We start from the raw sequence: 11,833 nt of genomic DNA on the forward strand, positions 1-11,833 counted from the left end.
CGCGATCCCCTGCTTACAAGGGGGTCACTTTTTTTTTGATTCTCGCTTTTTTTTTGTCAGTCCGGAGAGTGTAATTGGTTGGTTAGCGAGTTCCCTAAGCACTAGGGCCGGGAGCTCCAACCTAGGCAAAAGGAGCTGGCGATGGCTCAACATAATCTCCTGCGCTGCGGCCGAAACAAATGGAATATGTTGTTGAATGTCCCACATCGGGCATCTCGAAGGGAGACGACGCAAACAGACATTAAGTAATCGTTTGTGTTCACGCGGTTAAAAAATGCATTTGAAACCATGTCCAACGGCCGGACGCATAATGACTGGGCTGTTCGTGGAGACGAAAACGAGGCCAACATATGCGTCTCTACGGACAAGGACCTTGCGCGGTCGCCGCGTGACAGCTTGCGTCTGGGCAGATAAGCCCGCATGGCAACAACCCTGGCTCGATGCATTTTCTCAGTGGCGCCAGTACTAGTGATGATGCGCCGCTTCAGTAATCTGCACCATGTTAGTGGCGATGCATCTCCTCTGCCCACCTCTGTCAGCAAAGTTAATGGAGATGTCACGCGTGCCGCGCCACTCGGCTGCCTCCGACGTATATAAAGAGGGGCGTGCTTGGCTGCCTCATCTCATCTCCTCCCACATAAACCCTAGCCGCCGTACAACCTCCACCGTAGCGTCGCATCGCGCATGTCATGAGCCGTAGCGGGCGGTTGCAGATTAAAACCAACCACACCACTGGCACTGGGGGAGGGGCCCAACTGTAATAACCTTTTTTTAGCTGCTCCTTCCGAGCCATATTAATTGTTGTTTATTCAAGAAATGAGAGAATTCATATGACAATTTCGGACAAATGGTCATTCTTACTTAAAAAGGTGTTTATTCTCCCTAGGCGTCCTATAAGTTTCTCTTTGAATGCCTAATTGTCTTCCCAGCTATAAAAAACTTTGGAAAAGTAGGTGGCTGCATAAACAAAAAGTATTTTTGTGGCTCTTCTTAGTAGAAATTGTGATTCTGTTGTGAAATGTTGGCGGAAGCTGGTCATCCAATGAAACTTCACACATGGATTGGAGAATATGTTTGAGCGAGCGAAAAGGAACTTCCAAGGACAATTTTTTTTTTTAAATAGCACTTGTGCTCTATCGGCTATTTGGAAGCAAACGTAATGGCTTGATATTTGAGAAGATAAGGCCCTCGTTTCAAGCTTGGAGGGTGGTGTTCAAGAAGGATTTGATTATGATCTCCCATAGGGCGTTCGAGAAAGTCTTGTGGATTGAATTGAGAATTTCTAGATGTTTTTAAATTAACTTCTGTTGAGCTCCCTCTTCCTTCTCTCCTTGCACACCCCTTGTAATCTATCGCTAATGTACTTCTGCTAACCTAATTTAATACTCCCTCTGTTTATAAAAGGATGTCGAAGATTTGCCCAAATTTGAATGTACCTATACACTAAAAGATGTCTAGATCCATCCGAATTTAGACAAACTTTCGATATCCTTTTATGGACAGAGGTAGTAGAAAATTATACCGTAGGGGATATACCATAGGGTACTACGTAGGGGAGTCCCCTAAGGTTTCATGGGGAAGAAAAGATCTGGCAAGGACCCCAACCCCCAGAGCTTCAACGTGCTCCACCACCATGGAGAATGCTCGACGAACTGCTCTGACAATCTCCTAGCACCGCGTGATGGCACCAACGAGAATATCATCCATGGCATAGAGCCAAACACACACACGCTCCATCCGGCGAGGCTGCCGAAGGAGAGGGGAAAAGGAGCCGGGGCAACCAAAGACGACCCTAAATCCCTAAATCCCTAATGAAAAGGCTGAGTGTAATTGCTTTTAAAAGTAATAAAGCATCCTTTATCGAAAAAATCCCTAATAGAGAGCAAGGAGAGGCCAGAGAGAGAACGAAAAGGGGACAAGTGCCATCTATGTGGGGTTAGGTGGAAACGTGGCACGCATTGAAAGTATCTAATCAAGTAAGTAACAAGTGTCTTGTTAACAACGGTTAAAAAGTGGGAATTTTTGTACTAACTCCCAGTATGAACCAAGTGTTCTCTTTTTTGTAACAGCGATAAAGAGAGACAAATAACAATTTCTGTAGAGTGATGATCTTCTATTCTTTCTGCTGGTCCGTATTAGCAGCAGCAATCAGTAGAACTGGCAACAATAATGAAGCAAAGCAAGAAGCAGCAATTTAAAGGCAGAGTCAGCTCATCTCTACTGATTCCTCGTCCTCAAATCCATACATCCAGTAAAATTTAACAGATAGTGAATGCTCGCTCCGTTTCCTAATATAAGACGTTTTGAGAAGCTCATAGACGAAGTACTTGTGAACACAGAACTAATGGTGTACCAAGATAGTTCCTCATGTTAAGACTCATTCTGACTGCTGAGCATCTGCACTGGAATCTTTTTTTTTTGAAAGTGGGGGCAAAAGATTTGCCACCATTCAGTAATTAAGGAGAAAGTGTCTTGACAAGACAAAGTTTCGGACCAAATAAACACAAAAGGATTACTCTCCCGTTATTACAAAACTCAAGCACTTTGCTCCCGCGGCTACCCAAAGTTTAGCCTCGACTTTAATGATGTCAAGGAGGATGGTAGGGGGGGCGGACTTGTGGTTGAAAACTCTAGCATTTCGCTCCTTCCAAATGGTCCAAGTAACGAGCATGGTAAGGGAGGCCATAGCCTTCCGGTTTGCCGTTGCATCCTTTAACATCTTCGCCCACCAATCCAAAAGGGTGAGATCGTCCGTCCATTCATGGATGCAAATGGAGGGGATGCCAATCCAACACTTCACTAAACCCCAAAGGCGTTTGGAGTAGCGGCAATGGGAGAAGAGGTGAGCCGCCGTTTCTTGAGTTTGCTTACATAGTGGGCACAAACCGCAATTTGTCCTACCCCTCCTCTCGATACGGTCCGCCGTCTAAATCCTATTTTGGAGAGCCAACCAAGCAAAGAACTTAATTTTGGGAGGGGCCCAAACCTTCCAAACAATCTTGTTCATGTTGGTAGTCATGGCGCCAAAGAATTGCGCATTGTAGGCAGCCGTAGAGGAGTATTCTCCGTTCGAAGTGGTGTTCCAAATTATGCTATCGTCAATATGCTCAACGAGTAAAACTAAAACTCATGGACGACTGGAACACTGCCAGCCGCGCTCTCGCGACCCGCCCGCGCCCCGCGCCGCCGGCCGCGCCGCTCGCCGCCAGGGCCCTCCCACCACCTCCGCAACCCCACCAGCGCCCAGATCGCCTCCCTCCACCACCCGCCCGTCTTCCTCGCGGGTTTCAACCACGCATCTTCCCCTCCAGGAGCTCCGCCCCCGCCGCAGATCTGGATCCGTGGGCCGCCCCACCGGCGGCGGCTCGGGCTGAGGAGCCTGAGGACGGCGAGATCCTTCCGGAAGCGCCGCCTCTGCCTCTTCGGCGGGTGGATGGGCGGGGCCAGGCGGGCCCCGCAACCTCTCGCTTCATTGATGCCGGTGGGTGGCCTGCGCTCCGCCGCGCCTTTAATGCCTCGCCACCTGCTGCGCCTCCTGCTACAGGGCATGGCCGCCCCGCTCTGCCGCTGCAGCCCCGCGCTGGGCTCGAGGAAGGTGGCCGCGCACGCCACGGACGATGGGAGGGCCGGATGTCAAATCCGCCGCGCCGGCCGGCTTTGCCATCAATGGCCGGGGCTTTCACTGCTGGCCAACGCCCCCCTCCTCCAGCCTGGCTCCAGGGACGTTGTTTTCGTTGCCTATACAAGGGCAGGCTTGGGCACAAGGCCAGCGATTGTAGAGAGCCTGTCAAGTGCCGCCGCTGTTTCCGTTCCGGCCACAGAGCTCTTGGCTGCCACCACCCACGGGAGCCTGCCCCTGCCTTTTCCACCGCCTCCCCTGCTCCCACCTCGTCGGTTCCTCGACGTGTGGCGGCGCCCGCACCTCCTGCTCCAACCATCCAAGCGGCGCCCACACCTCCTGCTCCAGCTTTCCAAGCGGCGCCCACACCACCTGCTCCGGTTCCTCAAGGCCAACTGTTCGACGCCGTCCCCGCACCTACCATGCCTCGCCTCAGCGACATCGCGCGCCCCGCGGAGGACTTCGTGGTCATCCATGCCACCCCAGAGATGAACGCGGAGGCTGCGGTTCTGCTCTCCACCGCCGCGTACGCGCGGTTCGTCCGTGAGCCCGGGCACGGCGCCAAGGCGCTCTTGAAGAGGGCCATCTGCAGCACCTTTGGAGCGTTGGACGAGGCCGTCACCATCACCGACCACTTCCCCGAGCCGTTCCTCGTCCGCTTCATCTTCCCGCACCACCGGGCGGACGCCGTCGCCCGCCACGACTTCAACTTCGAGGGCCACCGGATCCAAATCAGGCCTTGGAGGTTGGAGGACAATGCCGATCAGGTCGACCTCCGGCAGCACGTGCGGCTCTGCGTCGAGAATGTGCCTCTGTACCTCTGGAACGATGCTGTGGCGGTGCAGCAGGCGATTGGGAGGGCCTGCTCCCTCGACTACGTCGAGGACGCGTGCAAGCTCAAGACGTACACCAAGGCCCTTTGCCTGTGGGCGTGGGTCGAGCACCCAGGCCTGGTGCCTCGCGTGCGTTGGGTTACACTCCCCGGGCCTAGCTCCGTCGCGCCGGAGACTGGGCGCCGGGGTCTGCAACGCCGGTGCATTGTGCACCTGGACATCCTCGAGGACAAGACGGTGGACGCGACACCCATGCCCGGCAAGTTCACGTGGACATGGGGCGTCGTCGATGGCGAGCGCCTCATGCGCGACAGGGCGGAGAGGCTGCTGGACGGCGACAGCAGCAGGGCTGGTCGCCGCAGGGACGAGGACGACGACGACATCCAGGGCCGTCGTGGCCGCGATGGCTCGCGCGGCTGGCGGGAGACGCTGAGGAGAAGCCTCTCTCGCGGCGCTGGCCCCAGGACCAGGGATGCTGCCCAAGATGGCCAGCGACACCGCGACCGGTCGTCCAACCGTGACGAGGGCAGGCGTCGTGCCGCAGAGCAGCTGCTCCTGCTGCCAACACAGGTGAATGCTAACACTTCTCTGCCACAGTTGGTTGGACAGGAGCCGTTGCTGACGCTCGTTGCGCCGGCTGAGGAGTTGGTGCCCGCCACAGATGGCGTGCTGGCTGGCGGGCTTGGTGCCCTTGGCATGCCCAGGAGCTGGGGCCTGGGGCTGGGCACGGGTGATGCCCTGGACGAGGTCCTTGAAGGGCTGCCGCGACGACAGGGAAGGTCCAGGGCACGGTCGTCTTCGCCGCGTGCCTCCCGGCGCCGTTCGCGGGCCGAGCTCACGCCTCCTTCAACGCCGGACCAGCCGTCATCGCCTACTTCGACCATCCCTGCCTCGCCATCGGCCAAGGGCCAGGGCCAGTCCCAAGACTTGCTGATGCTCCTTTCCTCGGAAGGAAGCGCCACGCGCTCGATCCGCCTCTCGCCTCGGCTGCCGTCTTCGGACGGTGCGGCCATGGCGTTGGCCATGCTTGCGCCCGACGTCCTGCTTGAGGCCAGTCCGTCTAGCAGGCCCCCTGGCTTCGAGACGACGCCGGAGCCCCGCACGCCGCCGTTCGTCGCTGACGGCACGCCGGTGCGCACACCTGAGCCTACCCCAAGGGCTGCGCGCTTGCCTGCACATGTGGCCGTCGGGGGTGCTGCGTCCGACTCTGGACCGCTGGCACCTCTCTTCGTCGCCGCGAGGCCTGCTCTGCTGTCGCCGCCGATGTCCTCACCGCCGATGCGTCCGGTGGACAGGAGGAAGACGCTTGCGGGCAAGGGCATCGCTAGGACGGTCGGCTTCACCCTGAAGAAGGCTGCTGACCGTGGCAAGAAAAGGAAGACGGGGGCGCCGGTCGCGAAGAGGGCCGAAGCCATGGTGTGCAAAGGACTGGGCATCATCAAGGATGGCGAGGAGGTTACTGAATGGGCTATGGCTGAGTTTGCTCAGCGCTTCAAGGGGAGAGTCGATGAAGAGGTGCTCGGTGCAATGATGGCGCTGTTCAAGATCGGGTCCGACGAGGAGGATGCCAATGATGAGGCGATGCTGGCTCATGGCGGTGCTGCGGCGCTGGACATCGACCCTGCCGCGGATGACACGGCGTCGGCCGTTGCTTGATCCGTTTATGCTCTTGTGGGGCACTTGCTGTTTACATGTTAGCAAAACCCGTCTCTGTTCCGTTCGTGTGGTGCGGTTCCTGCTGTAACCTGTGTTGTCCTCCTTTGGCTGCTTCACAGCCAAACTGCTTAGCTTCTCATCTATGTGTTGTAATGTCCTGTTGGCTGCTGTCGTCTGTTAGCCAGTTTGAGTGGGTTGTAACTGACTCTGCCTTTCGCAAGATGCTTCCATGTCTGCCTGCATGTGAGGGTCCCTGTTGTGCCAAATGTTAGAACAATTGATCAATATCTTGGGCTGGAATGTGAGGGGTCTAAATGACCAGGATCGCAAAGACACTGTGCATGAGACACTTGCGAACTCTTCTTGCCACATGGCTTGCTTGCAAGAAACGAAGTTGAGCTCTATCTCTTGCTTTGATGCTGCTTACATCGGCGGTAATCGGCTCAAAAGCTTTGCCGACAAGCCGGCAAATGGTACCCGGGGTGGGATTCTTCTTCTATGGGACGAGTCCACGGTTACGGTCGATAATGTGGTTACCTCGGAGTTTTGCTTGTCCGCGGATGTGCATTTGGTAAATTCTTCGGAAAATGGGGATTTCAAGATTACAACGGTTTATGGGCCTACTGATGCCGCTTTGAAGGATCAATTCTTCGCCGAGCTCATTTCCCTCAAACCTCCGCAGGGGGTTAGGTGGTTGGTTAATGGGGATTTCAACCAGATTAGGAGGGCTAGAGACAAGAACAAAGGGAATGTCAATCGGGGCCGCATGCTTCGCTTCCGGGCGGCCCTCCAAAGTTGCGGGCTCAATGAGATCCACTTGCAAAATCGTCGCTTCACGTGGTCGAACGAGAGAGCGAGCCCAACCCTATGCAAGCTTGACGCTTTCTATTGCAATGACGAGTGGGACATCCGCTTTGGCACTCATGTGCTTTTTGCGCTCTCCTCTTCCCTCTCGGACCATTGCCCGCTTCTCCTCGCCGATGATAGTGGCCCAAGGAGGCCCAGATCGTTCAAGTTTGAGAATTTTTGGCTAAAGCTTCCGGGTTTCATGGATGTGGTGTCTAGGGCTTGGGACACGCCTTCCACTCATACCGAGCCTTGCCAAATCCTACACCACAAGATGCAACAAACGGGCAAATGCCTTCAAAGGTGGGGAAGGAATATCTACTCCAACACGAAGGTGTTGTTGCATGCGGCTCTCCTCGTCATCCTCCACTTCGACATGGCTCAAGATGTGAGGCAACTTTTCCCCGAGGAGGTGGTGTTTCGGGCTCGGCTCAAGAAGAAAGTCATAGCCCTTGCCGTTGTTGAAAGGGCTAGAAAGAGGCAATCTTCGAGGATCACCAACTTGAAGGAAGGGGACGCCAACACGAAATATTTCCATTTGAGGGTGAATGCTAGGAGGAGAAAGAACCACATACACCGCTTAAAGCATAACAATGGGTGGGTTACCGGGCATGAGGAAAAAGAGAAAGTCGTCCTTGACCATTTCAAGTCGATTATGGGGAGAGGGGACCGTGGCTCCCATGACTTCAATTGGGCCGAGCTGAATTTTTCCACACCGGATTTGCACTCGCTCGGGGCTCCGTTAACGGAGGAGGAGGTCAAAGTTGCTATCACTCAAATGCCCGGGGATAAGGCGCCGGGGCCGGATGGTTTCACCGGCCTTTTCTTCAAGAGATGTTGGGATATTATCAAAGGTGATGTCATGGCCGTGGTACATCTTTTTGGGAACCTCCACGTTCAAAACTTTCATTGGCTCAACTCCGCAAACATTGTGTTGTTGCCAAAGAAGGAGGGGGCCGAGGAAATATCCGACTATCGCCCCATTAGCTTGATCCATGCCATCGCGAAAATCCTCTCCAAGGCTCTTGCAAATCGTTTGGGGCCTTTAATGGATGAGCTCGTCTCCAATGCCCAAAGTGCTTTCATCAAAAAACGGAGCATCCACGACAACTTCCTCTATGTAAAGAATCTCGCCACAAGGTACCATATAAACAAGACCCCGGCTCTCCTCTTCAAGCTTGACATCCGCAAAGCGTTCGACTCCGTTCGTTGGGGTTATCTTGTTGATCTTCTTGAAAAAAGAGGTTTCCCGGTTCGCTTCCGGAATTGGATTGTCGCACTTCTAGTCACCGCCTCCTCTAGGGTGCTCCTTAATGGGGTGCCCGGTCTACCAATTAAACATGGCCGTGGGCTTCGGCAAGGGGACCCCCTCTCACCTCTCCTTTTCGTCTTGGCCATTGATACACTTTCTCAAATCCTTGAGAAAGCGACTACCCATGGTTTGCTTCACAAGTTGAAAGGGAGGGGAAACATTCTTCGCACCTCGCTTTATGCGGACGATGCGGCCATCTTCATGGCTCCGATCAAGGAAGACATCCAAAACCTTTCTTCCATTCTCCATGACTTCGGGAAGGTCACCGGGCTCTCCACGAACTTCCTCAAAACCTCCGTTGTGCCCATTAGATGTGGCAACCTTGACCTTGATGACATCCTTCACGGGATCCCCGCGGTGAGGGAATCTTTCCCGCTCCGTTACCTTGGGCTTCCGCTTACGGTTAGGTGCCTAAAGAGGAGTGATATTCAACACCTCGAGGATAAATGCGCCGGCAAGCTACCCACTTGGAATGGGAAATACATCACAACGGCCGGACGTGCCGCCCTTGTGAAGTCCGTCATAGCCTCCCAAGCCATCTACTACCTAACCCCGCTCTCCATCCCCGCGGGCACAATTGCCTTCATCAACAAGATTGAACGCGCTTTCCTTTGGTCCGCAAAGGACCACACTACGGGAGCAAAATGTAAAGTAAATTGGGATTTGGTTTGTCGGCCAAAGAAACTTGGGGGCCTTGGCATCTTGCACATGGATAAATTTGCGACGGCCCTTCGCCTCCGTTGGCCTTGGTTGGAGTGGAAGGATCCTACGAAGATTTGGGCGGGATCCAGGAACCCTTGCTCGGAGCATGACATGGAGATATTCTACGCCACCACTATCATCACGGTAGGAAACGGGAGAAAAACCCCTTTTTGGCATGCCCCGTGGCTTGAGGGGAAGAGACCTATCGACATTGCGCCTTTGATTTTTGACTCCTCCAAGCGGAAAAGTTGGAAGGTGGCGCAAGCCTTGCATGACAATGCTTGGGTGCGGAAAATTGACTTCCACCAAGACTTCTCTTTCGACCATCTTTCCCAATTTGTGGACCTTTGGAGTCTTCTACAAGACTTCCAACTCAATGACAACTCGGAGGATGATATCTCTTGGAGACTCACGGAGAATGGGTGCTACACTTCTAAGTCCGCTTATGAGGTGCAATTCCTTGGGTCCATCATGTCACCCCTTTACAAGTCGGTTTGGAAGGTTTGGGCTCCGCCGAAGATCAAATTCTTCGCTTGGCTTGTTAATCAAAATAGGATTTGGACCGCCGACCGGTTGGCCAAGCGGGGATGGCCAAATTGTGGCCTTTGCCCCCTTTGCAAGCGTTGCACGGAGTCGGTTGATCATCTTTTTGTGCATTGCCGGTTTGCCAGGAGACTTTGGGAGAGGGTCAAGGAGTGGTTGGGCATCCCACACATTCACCCAAACAATTGGGGAGTGCTCTCCTTCCCGTAATGGTGGGGGTCGATGGCCATGGGTCAAAGCCGTGGAGGGGTGGCCTCGCTCTCTATGCTAATCATTTGGGAGTTGTGGAATGAGCGAAACGATAGGGTCTTCAAGAACAAGCATGCTCCCGTGCAAGTTGTCTTCGATAGGGTTAGAAAAGAGGGTAGTCTTTGGGTGTTAGCCGGTGCAAAGAAGTTGGGTCTTTTGATGCCGGGAGAGTGATGTTGTAATTTTTATCGGCCTCTTTTCTTTATTGTAAAACTCCTTTCTTAATCAATGAAATGGGCAAAGCTTTTGCCCACGTTTCAAAAAAAAATATGCTCAACGAGTTGGATTCGTTGGAGAAGCGTCCAAAGGTGGATGTACTCATGTATGTGTTGGACGGTGAGGTTTGTGTCCATCCAAAGGTGGATGCACTGGAATCTCATGTGCTACCAAGCAATAAATCTTCAGGACATAGTAAACAGTGAACAAACAGCGGTGACTCTACCACAAGGGCGGCACAGAGGGTTGACGTCCCTTTACAAGACTTCTGCAGAGCAAAGTATCTTCTAAAATCTGGTAGCACCGTGCTGATCAATGATAACTGCGACTCAAGTACTATGCAGGATGTACAACGAGAAATTACCTAGTGCAGCGTTCCAAAAGCATCCAGAATAGGCAACCACTTTAAACCAGATAAGATGGAACAAGTATTGACAGATGATTACAATATCAACCAGCATTGATCAAAATTGCTGTTGATATATATACAATTCTTTCGATCCAACAACCAAAATTACACTAGCAAAATCGTCAGGCCAAACGAAACTGCTTCACCGCAGACGAAGTAAGCAATAAAAGATGATAGGGAATACGAAACTGATTCAGGATAGCTCCTCATAACAGATTCATTCCGACTGGAACTAGTTCTTCCTAAGAATCTGCACTTGACTCTCATGGCTGCGAAGCACGAAATCATCAGGTCATAGTTAGCACTTAGCAGTGAATGAACAGGAACAACTGCCACCACAAGGGCGATACAAATGATTTACATCCATCTACAAAAATTCGCGGAGCAAACTGTCTTTGTAGAATCCACAGGGAATACTGGCAGCACTGCTGATCAAGGATGACTACAAAAATTCGCGGAGCAAACTGTCTTTGAGTATGCAAGGTATTAAATGAAACCACCAAGTGCAGCCTTCTAAAAGCATCTAGAATAGGTAAACCCAAATTTGGAACAGAAAAGATGGAACACATTTTGGCAGGTGATTAAGATATCGACAATCACCGATCAAAATTGCTGTCAGTTTACATCTCTTTCAATCCAACTAACATCACTAGTAAATCGGCTTCACTGCAGCGACGTGGAGACGGTCCAGCCTCATTACACGCCACTCCGTAGTAATATACACCAGGTGCAAACCTTGCCCTTCCTATGAAAGCCTAGGGCATTTGTATGCCACACAGAACCCACGCACAAAAATATGTGAATGGAAAACAAGAAAAAAGGTAAGCTGTGGAGAGACATGTGTGTAAAACCATTAGGGTTATTCTGGCAAGCTATGATGGTCAATACAGATTGCCAGGCAAGCTGTTGCTGTGGCTGAAGAGAAGACCATGTGGAACCAAGTAGTGCAGGGGGCAGAGTGCTCTCAAGCTATCTTAGCATCAGATTAAACTATCTTTCTAGCAGTCTGTTCTCCAGATCCTTAACCACATGTTAATCTGATATGGTGTTAAACAACTACTATTGATGTAAATACAGATTGTAGAGCAAAAGCTGTCTTAGCAGATTAACTTGCTAGCATTCTGTTGTGTTAAACTATGAGTATATGATTAGTGTTAGCTTTGGAGGCCAGCAGGGTTGAAGTGCCTTGGTTCTTGGTTAAAATGGCACAGGACTGCATAAATAAAGCTGCAAAATCAATTTCAGTTGACGATATGAACTCGGTTATGCAGCACAAGCGATGACCACTGACCAACGATAGATAGATAGATAGATAGTTTTTCTTCTTGCACACATAAGCAACCACTGAGGATGTTCACAAAGCAGACCTCGACTCAAAGACACTAATTATGACATTAAAAAGTAGCATTCAAATACGGAAACGACGAGCAACACGGCAGGTTGTAGAT

This window comes from Lolium rigidum, chromosome 3 (assembly GCF_022539505.1).
Source record: "Lolium rigidum isolate FL_2022 chromosome 3, APGP_CSIRO_Lrig_0.1, whole genome shotgun sequence".
Taxonomy (NCBI): Eukaryota; Viridiplantae; Streptophyta; class Magnoliopsida; order Poales; family Poaceae; genus Lolium; species Lolium rigidum.